Source organism: Schistocerca serialis, chromosome 6, assembly GCF_023864345.2.
Source record: "Schistocerca serialis cubense isolate TAMUIC-IGC-003099 chromosome 6, iqSchSeri2.2, whole genome shotgun sequence".
NCBI classification, from domain to species: domain Eukaryota; kingdom Metazoa; phylum Arthropoda; class Insecta; order Orthoptera; family Acrididae; genus Schistocerca; species Schistocerca serialis.
The window spans coordinates 441,947,367-441,963,694 of record NC_064643.1 but is presented as its reverse complement, the minus strand read 5'-3'; the positions used below and the strand labels follow the sequence as shown (position 1 = coordinate 441,963,694).

The following is a 16,328-nucleotide window of genomic DNA, read 5'->3' as shown; positions in this document are numbered from 1 at the left end:
AAGAGGTCATTACTCGAGTGACGTGCTATTCAGAGTTGATCAGTATTATTCAGAATTATCATAAACTAGTGACATTATGTGGGACTGGTAATACATTTTTTTGGTAGCAATGCATTGCGTTGGGATCGATAATTAATTGCTGAGGCATAATACTTTTTGCTTTTGACCTATTGCTGCAAATGAGGATAGGTAACGTCATTCGTCATGAGTCAGCTGTAGCAAGATTATGTAACAAGGCAGTACATGTGATCACATTTATAAATGATAAACACAAATGGGTAAAAAATATAAAAATGCAAGTACTAGAACAGGTATAATAAGTAACAGGTTTAGTAAGTGTCATGAAAAACTTCTCCTGGAAAAAATACAAATTACTGACCTGAAAGAAGAAACGCACACTATGCTGAAAAGTAGTGAACTTCGAATTAACAAGTAGTGAAATGTGTATAAAATGTGTTCCATAGCTGTCCTTTCCAAAACTTTCCGTCATCCTACTATGCAATGTAACACCTGCTGTCAAAGCAAACTGCAACAAATACTTAAATAACTACGTAGCATAAATACATAACTTCAACATTATCCTCATCTGTAAAAAAAAACTTCATTATCCATATCATCAACTTCACCATTATCATCACCTGTAAAGAAAAACTTCATTATTCATAATACCATTTCCTTCATCATTATTCATCAGTATTCACTATCATCTGCAAAAAAATCACTTCGTTACTCATTATACAACTATTCCTTATCTCTAGCATATTTCATCACTAAAACTAAGATGTGTAGTTCAGTCTGACAGCCTGCATCAATCACCTTGTAATCTGAAAGAAAAAATTAGTTAAGACTGCTATTCTGTGATGAGTATAGTATATTCTTGTTAATGTTTGTTAATCCTGATCCATTTACTCTTCCTCATAAAGTTATTGCATCTCCTTTCGTTTATTCCGTAGGTGAAATTCCCATTTATGTTAAATTTATTTCTTAGAATCATCATTCCTTTCTGAAATTGATGAACAAAGATTAATGTCTTGCATTTAAATCCTATACCCACTAAATAATGACTGGTTTATGGTGACACAATTAACCATACAGCATAACATGACAGAAAACGTAATATGTCCAAGACATTGACAGTGTTCGGATGCGAAAAAATGTACACAGAATAATACAATGCAGTAGCAAAAAAAATGTGAAACAGTCACGATGTTGAGATGTCATAAGGCAAAAAAAAAAAAAAATGTCAAAGTCGACTGGTGTGTGTTATATCTTAACTAGTTCATAGTGCATACAAACAAAACTGGAGTACAGTCATATACACAAAAAATGGAAAATGTGCACGGTCTGATGTGTAACGACAAGAAAAGCGACCTGCTAACCTTACCTTGCCGGGCACTTGCCAAGAAAAAATATTACGATAATCATCAATAAGTAGTCACATAAATATAATTGCAGAAATAGTCGTAAATGTGTAAATTCATCTGGAAAAATATGCATGGTCTGATGTGTAACGACAAGAAAAGCGACCTGCTAACCTTACCTTGCCGGGCACTTGCCAAGAAAAAATACGATAATCATCAATAAGTAGTCACATAAATATAATTGCAGAAATAGTCGTAAATGTGTAAATTCATCTGGAAAAATATGCATGGTCTGATGTGTAACGACAAGAAAAGCGACCTGCTAACCTTACCTTGCCGGGCACTTGCCAAGAAAAAATACGATAATCATCAGTAATTAGTCAGGTGAATTAATTGCATTAGTAAATGGCATCATAGTGTGTTGAATCATACAGTGGTTTCACTCAATAAACGGTTTAATGTTTGAGATATGGTGATTGCCTTTCGATTTTCTGGTTCTCAAAGTTTCGACGTGTACAACATTGGGGTGAGGGATGCTGCGAATCCGATACGGACCTGCGTATAGAAGTTCAAATTTACTGCACTTACCTTTTAATTTGCTGGATAAATAGTGTGTACGTACTAATATCTTCTGTCCAACGTGAAAGTCGCGGCGTGTACAAACCTGTTTTTGCTGTCTTCTCCGGCGCTCTGCGGCACGTTTGATGTTGTTCAGCGCAATGTCAATTATTTCGTAGTGTCGTAGGCGACGATTTTTGGGGAATTCTATTAATTCTTTAATTTTGTTCGGTGGTTCAACGTTTTTCAGTATAACAGTCGGAGATAGCATAGTGGATTCATTTGGAATGGAATTAATTACATCTTGGAATGAGAGTATGTGTGTATCCCAATCAATATGTCTTTTGTGGCAGTATATTCTGCACAGCTTACCAATTTCCTTCATTAATCTTTCACAAGGGTTCGAAGAAGCGTGGTACTTGGATATATAGATCGGAGAAATGTTTCTAGCTCGTAACATGCGTGTCCATATACTACTACGAAATTGTGATCCATTGTCGGAAATTACTTTCATTACATGCCCTACATGAGATAGAAAATGTTTTATAAATGCATTTGAAACAGTTTTAGCAGTAGCTTTGCGTAACGGAGTGAAAGTAACAAATTTTGAAGTGAGTTCAACAGCGACAAAGATGTAGCAAAAACATGGTAGTGAGGTCGGACATGTTCTTTTGTGTTCCGATTCTACTTTGTTACTATCCGTAATAGTTTGCACGTGTCAAAATTAATCATTTGCTGAAAAACATTTGTTTGTGTTTTGTGAGTGTCGTAAATTGGTAGTGACAGCAGAAGACAACACAGCTGACGGACAGAAGCATTAGCTCGCGCAGCTGACCAAAGCATGTGAAAAAAAAAAAAAAAAGAATACTATGTCTCGTAATGACGACGAAATGAAATTTTCAAATGCAACTTGTTGAATGTACATGACGCTGAAATTTGCTTTGCAGAAGTTGGTTGCTACGTCTTGCTGATTGTTACTGAGAGAACGCGATAGTGCGTCTGCTATAACATTTTGCGTACCGGGAATGTGAACTATTGTAAAATTAAATTCCTGTAAATATAGTTTCCATCTGCTTAACCTGTCGTGAGTGAATTTAGCTGAAAGTAAAAATTGTATCGCTCTATGGTCTGTGTAGACGGTGGTATGTCTGCCGTAAAGAAAGTGCCTAAATCTCGTGAAAGCCCATACAACACAAAATGTTTCCAGTTCTGTAACGGAATAATTTCGTTCAGCAGGTGACAAAATGCGACTTGCAAATACGATGTTTTTAATTACTGTAGAACCATCTTCTTCAATTTCCTGAAAAATATGTACACCTAAAGCGGTGTTAGAGCTGTCAGTGGCAATGGAAAAATTTCTGGTGAGATCTGGGTGCGATAAAAGTAGAGCATTCAATAAAGCATGTTTCAAATAACATTCTCGTGAACAAAATTCTGCGTGTCAAAAGTAATGTTTGCGTTACTGTAGTATGCAATCTGTGCTGTATCTGGTTAAATTCTATCGTTCGTCCTGTTATTTACGAGAGGATGCTGTGGCATATCCACTATATGAACTGTTCTGTTATTTCTTACTGACGTGTTACGCTATGGATGACACCTATTGTCTGTTCCATTCATGATTATTTGTTGTTGCTGATGTTGTTGCTGCTCATAAGATCGACTGTTATTAAATGTACGCTGAAAATTGTGCTCATCATTCTTTTTACGTCTGTCCTAATAGTAATTTCTATACGGCGCATAGCGATGCGAGTTGAAATAGTGTGTTGTCTGTACGTAGTTATTTCTTTGCTGCCATGCGTTACTATTTGTTGGGGCTGGGACTATACGTGCACGCGGCGAAACATTAAAGTTTGGTTGACCTTGTAGACTGCATTGTTGGTTACGTATGCTAAGCGGTTGACTTTCATGCTATTGTGGTGAAAAACATCTATTGTTACCAAAAAATGCGTTTGCTGTTAATTTTACTTTTACACATACTGATGATTACGATTTTATCCGTAATTAAAATTACGGCGGTACTGGAGTGCCTACTGAAAATTGTCACATTCGGTAAAAGATTTGTCGTATCCGGTTTTCATTACATACGTTTCTTAATACTAGGTAGAGCAATAGTTAAAGAGCAGTTTGGATAGATATAAAGGATAGTAGAAGAAAAGGCAGCAGTGCAGAAAACTAAAGATGAAACAGCACTACTACAGCTCGGGGCCCTATGCTCGCTACGGCACATATTCATTAAAGCATAATGAATCCCCTGAGGTCATTTACGCTCTGCAAATAAATTTTAGCCTTTGTGTTACAGGCAATGGCGGTAAAATTCCAAAAGTAAATCGCTGTATTCTTGCTAATTCCAGTTTCTGCATAATACGTAATGCTGATGAAAATACAATAGCAAATTGTCGCATCTGGTTCAAAGCTAGCTTCTGCATTACAGGTAATAGCGGTGAATGTACAAAGATAAATTGTCGTATACAGTGCACATCGTGTATCTGTGTTCTGTCATTATTAAATTCTTTACATTTGCTTACAAATGCAAATTGCTCGAAATCTACGTTCTCGTCACTTAGTTTGATAATACGTTCAGGTTTGTGTGAAAGTCTGTTTGTCTGTGTGATTTCGGATTTCAAGTTGCGTAGCTTTTCAGATTTTAAGTCGCGTAGTTGCTGTAAATTGTTCACATTATACACGCTGCGTAAGTCTGACACATGTTCATAAAGTGGCGTCTGTTGTGGTATGTTATTAACTGACATGTTTTTCATCTCTGTTACTTCTTGTTGTAAATTTGATAACTTCCGACGTAACGTGTTGTTAGATGAATCGATTTCATTAATTGTCTGCTGTAAATTTTGAAATTCAGGCGTTTGGATAAATGAAACCGGTGCAGTATCGTCTGATTTATTGTCATTAGTATTTTCGATAACATCAATACGACTGGCCAATTCATCACATTTTTCAGTCAGTATTTTAACCTGATCATCGGTTTTAGAATCAGACGCATTAATCTGTTTTTGCAACTTGCGCGTAGTTTCGCTCAGTTTTTTAACATCAGCTTTGATGACATCGCAATCCTGTGTTAGATCTAGTTTTTCGAATCTATCTGTCACTGTTTGAATATTTACTGTGTGTGTATCTGTTTTTGCTTTAAGGTCAGAAATTTCATCCCGTAATTCCGCGTTCAATTGTTCTATGGTATTAATTTTGTCGGACACTGTAGTAATATTATTGTCTACATACGTCTTCGCTTTCGCGAATATTTTACGTTTGTCCTCTTGTCTCTGTGCAGTGATTGTTTCCATGACTTGTCGTTTTACTTTGTTTTGATCCTGAATAAATCTGCGGAAACGCGTATCACTGTTCTGTATGTGCTGATTAAAGCGCTCGTTAATCTGAGTGTTCTGCTGTTCGAATTTCGTGTCTATCTTTGCGTCCATAGTGCGCGAAAGTTCTACCGTCATTGCTCTAAACTCGTCCCGTAATTGTGTAGCTTTTTCAGAGCACTGTTTGGCGACTCCGCTAATTTCGTCTCTGAGTGTATTTGTCGCGGCTGTTTGCATTTCCCTTAATTCTTGCGCAACAGACTTTATTTCTTCGCTATTTTTTTGTGAACAAGCCTCAATTTCCACGCGCAACTGTTCCTTAGTGTCATGGCACTGCGCGGCAACGTCTCTAATTTGTTCACTAAGCTGTCTGTTCTGTTCCCTAAGTTGTTTGAAATTTTCACTCTGTTGTCGGACCTGTTCACTAAGTTTGTCTTGTTTTTTGTCATTATTGTCAAGTTTTTCATTTAAGTGTTTGAAATCTTCCCTAAGTTGTTTGAAATTTTCGTCATTTTTGTTCTTAGACTGTAGCATTATTGTCATAAATTGTTCCAAAGTAACATTACCTACTTTATTCTCACTACTGTTTGATGGTGTATCTACAATTGTCGCGTTTTGTGTGACCATTTGGTCATTCTGTAATTTACAAAAACGTTTATCAGTCGGATGTACATTGTCAGACACTGTTCCGGAATTAAATAAATCCGTCGTACTTTGTGTATCCTGATCACTTTCTTTAGACAAATTTGCCTGTACGTTACTTGGATTTTCTAAATCGCGTGTGTTAAACTCGGCAGCGCTCATTACCATAGAGCATTCTGCGTCATCAATTGTCGTCAAGTTAACAGACGAGACAATTGAGTTCGTTTGTTCATCATTAAGGTGAAAGTCATCATTAATGGTTGTATTGCACTGATTGTTAGTGAACGCAGGATTGTCATCATCACACTGCGTGTCATAATTACTATCGGTCACGCTGTTTGAGTCGGTAATTTCATTCACAATACTTCGCGATACACTATTCACAGTCTTTCGCGGCATTTTTACAATAGTCAAAATTTTTCACAAAACAAATCAACACAATGCAAAAGCAACACACAAATACAACAAAGCAACAAATTGCCGTTGACCTGTAGAGAGAAAGTCACAATATTATTAAAAGCGTTGCGCTAAATCCTAATTATACTTAAGCAAATAAGAGCAGATATCTGACTGTCGCTCAAAAGACTCTCAACGAAATTCGATCCTGGACTGGGTGTCGCCAAGTGTAACCTCCCCACCGTAATTTTAAAAGGAATGAAAATGACAATACTCAATACAAATGGGAGCCGAGTGTAACCTCCCCACAAAAATTTGAAAGAAAGAAACACGCCAATATTTAATTATGAATGCTAATGGACATTGCGCTAATTGTAACCTCGCCCACAATGAGAGGTATTGAAAATGGCAACAAAAATGTGAAATTCGCAATCTGACTCAAATATAAATTCTTCACAAAATTTAAAGTCCGTTCAGTGATAAGAAAATTCAATTAAACCGAAATATCGGTCTTTGGCCCTGTGTAAAAACAATCAGAATTAAAGTCTTACCTCAGAACAAATGGATGTCACATATCTGCTCTTGTTGTTGCGCACCGCTTGGAGGAACTGCATTGCAAATAATAATATTCTGTTTTTTTTTTTTTTTTTTTTTTTTTTTTTTTGATTCTAGTGAAATTTTCCTTCAAAAGAAGTGGAATGAAATGGGAAGTGCAACGAGATCTTTAGTTCAAAAAAAAAATTAAACTTTTGAGAAAATGCTTTTGAAATAAAAAATTATTATTGGGAGACTTGTTGGAGAATAATTACAATAAATAAAATTTTTCATTATCTAATGATTATATTAATTAACAGTATACCTTATTCCTCATCTTGACCATTGTTGCCGACCGCCTACATCACACAACCGCACTGGGCTGCTACTACTGACCGACCGGTCTGCATGACGACTACAGACTGAGTACTGCTCTCAACTAGACAGAGCTACAGACTCGCAACGACTGAACTGACAGACTCGCAACGACTACTACTGACTGAGAACCGCTCGCAACACTCGCGCGGTCAAGCGCATACTCTCTGGTCACAGATGCTACAATGCCTCGCCATCGCTGCTGCGTTACATACGTGTTTCAATCTGAATGCGGTCATCTTAAGTGGTAGCTGCCATGGGGTACTGTTCCAGATGTACTACTTTTCTTGATAAATATCCGAGATTTGCCACTAAATATGGCAGATGATTCCAAAATTTTTCTTTTTGTAGAAGAAGCAAGTGTTATTGTGAAAGATGTGGAACATACTGCACACTGTCTAATCAGAAGCATCCGGACACCCCTATTTTACGCGGAATTGATCACTAAATGTCACGAGAGGCGGACTGCAAGTATGAGCAACAGTCAAATGAAAACTGAACACCCGCCACAACGGGACAGTGGAATGGTTCCATTCAAAAGCAATCACCACACGTGTTAAGATACACTACTGGCCATTAAAACTGCTACACCAAGAAGAAATGCAGATGATAAACGGGTATTTATTGGACAAATATATTATACTAGAACTGACATGTGATTACATTTTCACGCAATTTGGGTGCATAGATGCTGAGAAATCAGTACCCAGAACAACCATCTCTGGCCGTAATAACGGCCTTTATACGCCTGGTCATTGAGTCAAACAGAGCTTGGATGGCGTGTACAGGTACAGCTGCCCATGCAGCTTCAACGCGATAACACAGTTAATCAAAAATAGTGGATTGGCGTATTGTGACGAGCCAGTTGCTCGGTCGCCATTGACCAGACGTTTTCAATTTGTGACAGATCTGGAGAATGTGCTGGCCAGGGCAGCAGTCAAACATTTTCTGCATCCAGAAAGGCCCGTACAGGATCGTGCAACAGGATCATCCGTTTCGACAGCAGTCCTGGGCCTTTGACTGCTTGGTGATTTCCTGAGCGTTTGACTCCGTGGTGCGTGGTCGTTTCTGCAGTCTTCGTAGTGCTGCGCACTGAATCTCGTTACACGTCCCAGGAACTCGACGAGCACAGCGGAGTATGGATGTAGATGTAGATGTAGATCCTGCTGAAATGTAGGTTTCGCATGGATCGAATGAAGGGTAGAGCCACGAGTTGTAACACATCTGAAATGTACCGTCCACTGTTCGAAGTGCCGTCAATGCGAACAAGAGGTGACCGACACGAGTAACCAATGGCACCCTATACCATCACGCCGGGTGATACGCCAGTATGGCGATGACGAATACACGCTTCCAATGTGCGTTCACCGCAATGTCGCCAAAAACGGATGCGACCATCATGATGCTGTAAACAGAACCTGGATTCATCCGAAAAAACGACGTTTTGCCATTCGTTCACCCAGGTTCGTCGTTGTGTACACCATCACAGGTGCTCCTGTCTGTGATGCAGCGTCAAGGGTAACCACAACCATGGCCTCCGAGCTGATAGCCCATGCTGTTGCAAACGTCGTCTAACTGTTCGTGCAAGTGGTTGTTGTCAGACAAACGTCCCTATCTGTTGACTCAGGGATCGAGACGTGGCTGCACGATACGTTACAGCCATGCGGATAAGATGCCTGTCATCTCGACTGCTAGTGATACGAGGCCGTTGGGATCCAGCATGGCGTTCCATATTACCCTCCTGAACCCACCAACGCTAACAGTCATTGGATCTCGACCAATGCGAGGAGCAATGTTTCGATACGATAAGCCGCAATCGCGATAGGCTACAATCCTACCTTTATCAAAGTCGGAAACGTGATAGTACGTATTTCTCCTCCTTACACGAGGTATCACAACAACGTTTCACCAGGCAACACCGGTCAACTGCTGTTTGTGTATGAGAAATCGGTTTGAAACTTTCCTCATGTCAGCACGTTGTAGGTGTCGCCACCGGCGCCAGCCTTGTGTGAATCCCCTGAAAAGCTAATCATTTGCATATCACAGCATCTTCTTCCTGTCGGTTAAATTTTGCGTCTGTAGCACGTCATCTTCGTGGTGTAGCAATTTTAATGGCCAGTAGTGTATTTATCCCACTCGGAGACGAGACGATCAGTTCCTGTTTCGCAGAACGCGGTCGGCCGCTGACAGATCAACAATCACACCCACTCTTGCACTTCCTCGTCCGATTGAAACCGACCTCCGCACATGTATTTCTTCAGGTCACGAAAGATGTGAAAATCTCGCGGGGAATGATCCGGGGTGTACGAAGAGCGTTGGAATGCTTCCCAACCACATCACTTAAGCGTAACTTGCGTCCGATTGGTAGTTTGGGGGCGGACGTTATCGTGCAACAGGATGATCCGTTTCGACAGCAGTCCTGGGCGTTTGACTGCTTGGTGATTTCCTGAGCGTTTGACTCCGTGGTGCGTGGCCGTTTCTGCAGTCTTCGTAGTGCTGCGCACTGAATCTCGTTACACGTCCCAGGAACTCGACGAGCACAGGAAGCATCCTGTGGAACGATAACACCCGTCCACACGCTGCCAATCGAACGAAGGCTACGCTTTTGTGATTTGGTTGGGAAACACTGCAGCATCCTCCGCACAGCCCGGATCTTTCACTGTGCGGTTCCCACATGTTTGGCGACCTGAAAAAAGACATGTGTGGATATACATTTCAGTCGGACGAGGAAGTGCGGATTTGGGTGCGTCTGTGGATCTGTAAGTGGCCGACCGCGTTTTACAAAACAGGAACTAATCGTCTCGTATCCCAGTGGGATAAATGTCTTAACGCGTCTGTTTATTTATTTTTAATTGAACCACTCCTTGATCCCGTTGCAGCGGCTGTTGGACTTTTATTGGAATTCCCCTTATACAGGGTGCTAGCAAATTCCCTTTACAAACTACTTCGATTTGTAGGGGGGAGTGAGTAGATAATATTTTGAACTGTAACCTAAGTCCGGTAACGTACTATCTCCGTGCTACAGCCATTTGAAAACATGTTGGTAACGCGACCACTTTTATAAGTAATTGATTAGTCTTGACCCAGTATATCACTTGTTTCACAATTCCACTCATTAAAAGCCAAAGGAATTTCTCGTGTAATCAAAAATGGTTCAAATGGCTCTGAGCACTATGGGACTTAACATCTGAGGTCATCAGTCCCCTAGAACTTAGAACTACTTAAACCTAACTAACCTAAGGACATCATATACATCCATGCCCGAGGCAGGATTCGAACCTGCGACCATAGGGGTCGCGTGGTTCCAGATTGAAGCGCCTAGAACCGCTCGGCCACACCGGTCGGCCTCAGCAAAATGAGTTACAAAGTATTGTCAACAGTCCAGCTAGCACAAAATGCCTACGTCGGTAAAAAGAATGCGGTACCGAGTAGCAACTCCTCATAAGCCACACATTTCTCAAGGCAGTGTCAAGTGACGCTTGAATTGGTGCAACAAGCGTCGCCACTGGAAACGAGTGCTTTGGAGTGGTGAATCACGCTATACTCTGTGGTAATCCGATGGAGGAGTTTTGGTCTGGCGAATTCCTGGTCAACGTTAGTTCCAACAGTGTAGTACAGAGGAGGTGAAGAGGAGATGCTGCAACGATATGAGAGTGTTTTTCGTATCTGGCATGGGTCCCCTTACTGAGTTAAAAAAAGTTAGATGCGGAATGATATGAATACATTTCACAGCATTGTGTATTGTGTACGACGGTTGTTTATATCAGTGTGGCAATGCATCCTATCATAAAGCAGCATCTGTGAGGCAGTGGTTTGCGGACAGTAATAGTTCTCAGATACACTGGCCTGCCGAGGAGTCCGGTATGAACGCGATGTAACAACTTTGGGATGAGATAGACCGTTCACTCCTCTCCAGACACCAATGTCTAACATCACCACCTTCTCTGGTTTCGGCTCTTGAGGAAGAACAACAGTATCTTTCCTGCACACACATTTAGGCATCTCTTCGAAATAGTTCCCAGCAGAGTTAAAGCCGTCATAAAGGCGAAGGGTGTACACACCCCATATCAATATCCTTTAATAAGTGTACGGATGATAGTGTAAATGCTGTAGCTAACAGGATAACCAAAAACATCAAGTTATTTTCAAGAACTGATTAAGGCTTAACTGCAGCAAAACGCAATGCGTAAAGCATGTAACACGAAATTCTTGTGAAAACGAAATTTTATTTTTCTAGCTGGTCAAACAATGAATGAGATCGACCATTTTAAATCATGAGAGTAGATGGAAGTATCGCTTTCAAGATCTTCCGCAAAAATTGAATGCTGCTGTCTTGAGTATAAGAATGATTTTCATTGTTCGACAATGAAATACGAAGGATTCTTTTATGTATATAGACTGAAGTGGCAAGAGAAAATTTGTATTAATGCCAGGAATCGAGCCTGAGTCTCTTGCTTACTAGGCAGTTGCGTTAGCCACTAAGCCACCTTGGCACAGCATTTTACGCAACTGCACGGATTACCCTGACGCGCCTCCCTCTTCGATCCAAATTCTCACTGCCTCTCCAGCCTACTTTAAATTCTCCTTTTTTGTTGTTGAAAATAATGACTTTGAAGAATGTAGACAAAGACTTACGATCTAGAAAAGTCCGACCAGCATTACAAGAAGCGGAGGGTTCACCAGAGACCTAATGAAACAGAAGTCAGCTCATTCCACCTAACCAACAGAATTGGAAAACAGAGAATTGATTATAATCTTCCGCTTCAAATATTATCGCACTGTCAACACTCGAAACATTTGAGAGCCACCGGCCGCTGTGACCGAGCGGTTCTAGGCTCTTCAGTCCGGAACCGCGCTGCTGCTGCGGACGCACGTTCGAATCCTGCCTCGGGCATGAACGCGTGTGATGTCCTTATGTTATTTAGGTTTAAGTAGTTCTAAGTCTAAGGGACTGATGACCTCAGATGTTAGGTCCCATAGTGCTCAGAGCCATTTGAACCACTTGAGAGCCGGGCGGGGTAGCCGTGCTGTCTGAGGCGCCTTGTCCCGCTTCACGCGGCTCCCCCCTGGCGGAATTTCGAGTCCTCCCTCGTGCATAGGTGTGTGTGTTGTCCTAAGTGTAAGTTAGTTTAAGGTAGATTAAGCAGTGTGTAAGCCTAGGGATTGATGACCTCAGCAGTTTGGTCCCATAGACCTTACGACAAATTTCAAAATTTCCAAACGTTTGAGTGTGACTCTCGACAGATCCCTGACATTAAGGAAACACCTTGAACTAACAGGACAGATGCTAAAATCTAGAAATAACATTAAGGAAGCTGGCTGATCGTAGTTGGGGATCTATGGCAAACACCTTAAGAAATACAGCACAAGCACTTGTGTATCCTTTCGCTGCATACTGTTGTTGTGCTTCGAGAACAAGTAGCCATGTAAACAAAATATATATCACTTAAATGATACGATGAGGATCGTGACAGGAACCTTTAAATCCATACCAACACCATGTCTGTGAATACACTCTACCATAGCCCCTCCAAATCTCCGACATCAAGCGGTAACTCATGATGAAACTCAAAAGATCCAGAGACTTATCAGTTCATGAAACATTGGCCACCTTATCACACACCCAACTAAAATCTAGAGAACCAATCTGGGTAAACTATGCCAATGCGCCCCAGGAAGCAATAATCTATGAGATAACTGACGGAATAAGTGGGCGTCCTTCCATGGTCATGTTGTTGTGGTCTTCAGTCCTGAGACTGGTTTGATGCAGCTCTCCATGCTACTCTATCCTGTGCAAGCTTCTTCAACTCCCAGTACCTACTGCAACCTACATCCTTCTGAATCTGTTTAGTGTATTCATCTCTTGGTCTCCCTCTACGATTTTTACCCTCCACGCTGCCCTCCAATACTAAATTGGTGGTCCCTTGATGCCTCAGAATATGCTCTACCAGCCGATCCCTTCTTCTAGTCAAGTTGTGCCACAAACTTCTTTTCTCCCCAATTCTGTTCAATACCTCCTCATTAGTTATGTGATCTACCCATCTAATCTTCAGCATTCTTCTGTAGCACCACATTTCGAAAGCTTCTATTCTCTTTTTGTCTAAACTATTTATCGTCCACGATTCACTTCCATACATGGCTACAATCCATACAAATACTTTCAGAAACGGCTTCCTGACACTTAAATCTATACTCGATGTTAACAAATTTTTCTTCTTCAGAAACGCTTTCCTTCCCATTGCTAGTCTACATTTTATATCCTCTCTACTTCGACCATCATCAGTTATTTTTCTCCCCAAATAGCAAAACTCTTTTACTACGTTAAGTGTCTCATTTCCTAATCTAATTCCCTGAGTATCACCCGACTTAATTCGACTACATTCCATTATCCTCGTTTTGCTTTTGTTGATGTTCATCATGGTCATAAGAGAGGTAATACAGTCCGACCACCCAACTCCCGGATGTGAACCAACCAAGAGAAATATGGAACTTGCTCAATCGTATCAGAACTGGTCAGGCCTGACCAAAGAACCGCTCCGTAAGTGGGGAATTACCGATGATGACCAGTGCGATTGTGGAATATCGGAATTAACACTGGCGCATATTTTGCACGACTGCCCAAAAAGAATATTCATGCCTACTTGGAAAGTCTTCGTAGACGCAACACTTGTGACAGTTAACTTATTTTATCTACTAGCAGTTCTCCAGCTTTCATTATTACCTATACACAATTATATGTAGATGTATCTGTTTGTACTGATTCATATCATTTTATCTTATATCAACTTATGGGAACGAAGTTTTTCGCGACTGCACTTATATATAAAACATTCTCGGTATTCTTGCCGCGTCAGTTCTGGATAAAGTCTCGAGCTTTCGACCATTACCTCCATCGTCATCGTCAGGAGCTGACTGTGGCTCCTGATGATGACGATGGAGGTAATTGTCGAAAGCTCGAGATTTTATCCAGAACTGACGCGGCAAGAATACCGAGAATGTTTTATATATTTATGTCAACTTAATTTTACGTACTTGTAAATTACACTTAAGATCTAAAAACAACCCAACACGAAGGAATTATCCGAAACGGGCGGAATTCGGTACATGTGAAGTATCTGTACAGACAAATTATTACAATTTCAGAAAAATTGGATGATTTATCCAAGAGAAAGAACGTCACAAGTCGATCGAGCCAATAACGCGTTAATAAACCTCTGACCCTTATGCGAGTATTGATTGAAAGAGTTGTCGGATCTCCTGCTGAGCGATATCGTGCCAATTTCTGTCAATGTGGCGCGTTAGATCGTCAAAATTTCGAGCTGGTTGGATAGCCCTGTCCATAGTGCCCCAAACGTTCTCAACTGGGGAGAAGTCCGGCGACCCTGCTGGCCTCGGTACGATTTGGCGAGCACGAGGAGAAGCAGCAGAAACTCTCGCCATGTGCGGGCGGACATTGTCTTCACGGCTTGCCACGAAGGGCAACAAAACGGGGCGTAGAATATCGTCGACGTACCAATGTGCTTTAAGGGTGCTGCTGTTGACAACCAGAGAGTTCCTGCTACGAAAAGAAATGGCACCTCAGACCTTCACTCCTGGTTGTCGGGCAGTATGGCAGGCGACGCTCAGGTTTGTATCCCAGCGCTGTCCAGGGCGTCTCCAGACACGTCTTCGCTGGTCATCGGACTCAGTTCGAGGAGGGACTCATCACTAATGATAATTCTATTCCGTGTGCATTTTCAACTACTCTATTCCAGTCAGTGAGATTCCAGACCGAACGTATCCCACACCACTAAGACGGGTTTGTTGGCGTACAGAGGTCGTTGGTAGTTGGGGTAAAGGGCTTCGTGAGCTCAGCCCTTTTACTGTGAGCCACCTATTAGTGGTCCAGCGAAATGTCGGATCGAAGAAAATGATGAATCCCGGGCTCTGAGTGCCTCTCTGACAATTACTCGGTACTCTCGTTCTGTCGTCTCTTTAGGTTGATCGCTTCCTTCTTGCTGCGATCAGCCATGGTTCGATTTCTGCCAACATCGTCGTATAGTGGCATCGTCCCTATTCACATATCGAGCGACTCGCCGATTACTCCAATGAGCGCAACTACACGCCCTCTGTCAAATCCTGACATCTGCATATGTTGCTCATGCGTCTGCCTGCGGCGTATAGTTACTGTCCAACTGAGTACAAGAAGAGTAATCTGCAAACATTTCGATTTGTCGACAGTTTTCTATTCTTGCCAGCTGCACCGTGAAGCTGCACCTAAGCGTCACACATTCATCCATCGGCCGCCAAAGTTTACAATTTTGCATTTTCCGCCGATACCTGTATGAATATAAATTTGTAACAAATTTACATAAATCTTTCGTAGTGCGTCTTTTGTTTTTTTGTGTTAGAGTCAATAATTCTATGAGCCATACGCTAAATAAATAATAACATGCCATGTCCGGAGGAACAGTGCATCGTCACTCTGAGCACTGCAATGTCGTATATATCCATCGACACAGGTCAAGTGATTTTGAACTAAAATGTCTCCCCTGTACCACAATATACATAATTAACTAGCTATACCCGGCGAACTTCGTTGCGCCTCTGAAAATCTTTATATCTTATAGCTGAGCCGGCAAACGTTGTTTTGTCATATAAATTATCTCTCTCTATAAGAATAATGTAAACGTGTAGCAACATAATGTATACGCGTAACACAATAGCCGTTGTTGGCGGGAGCTCGGGACATAAACAATAATAATAGCCGAAAACTGTGTAGGGAGGCTTAAGGGGAAGTCCGGCAGTATCGGCCACTGTTAGTCCTAGCGTTTCTACGGATTTAACAACTGCAGGCGATACACGGCTCGTCCATGAGCATACAACCATAGCGGCAATTTCGTGTCGAAACGTGTTCGCCAGCATTATGAACAAGGCCAAGCGCACACGCATCGATTTTTATCGTACGTAAAAATATTGTACGATTAAAAGGAGAGCATAGGAACTTCTTTGTTCCACTAAAAGAATTTGATCGCACTATATATTTCCGTACGATAAAAATCGATGCTTGTGCGCTAGGCCTAAATGTCGGTTTGGCGAATGACGCGTGCTACCTAATTAAGCTTCTCGGTCTACTTACGTCGATTCAAAGAGGGACATTCGAGTCGTT

The 16,328-nt window shown here is 41.3% G+C and overlaps 1 long non-coding RNA gene across 1 annotated transcript in view; it reads left to right on the top strand.

Annotated features, from left to right (window-relative positions):
* LOC126484293 (uncharacterized) overlaps window positions 1-7,073 on the top strand; it is a 105,091-nt gene extending 98,018 nt beyond the window's left edge. Inside the window, exon 3 of the long non-coding RNA XR_007587833.1 lies at window positions 6,944-7,073. This is a non-coding gene — a long non-coding RNA (uncharacterized LOC126484293). The remainder of the gene's footprint in view (window positions 1-6,943) is intronic.
* Window positions 7,074-16,328: the final 9,255 nt, after the last annotated feature.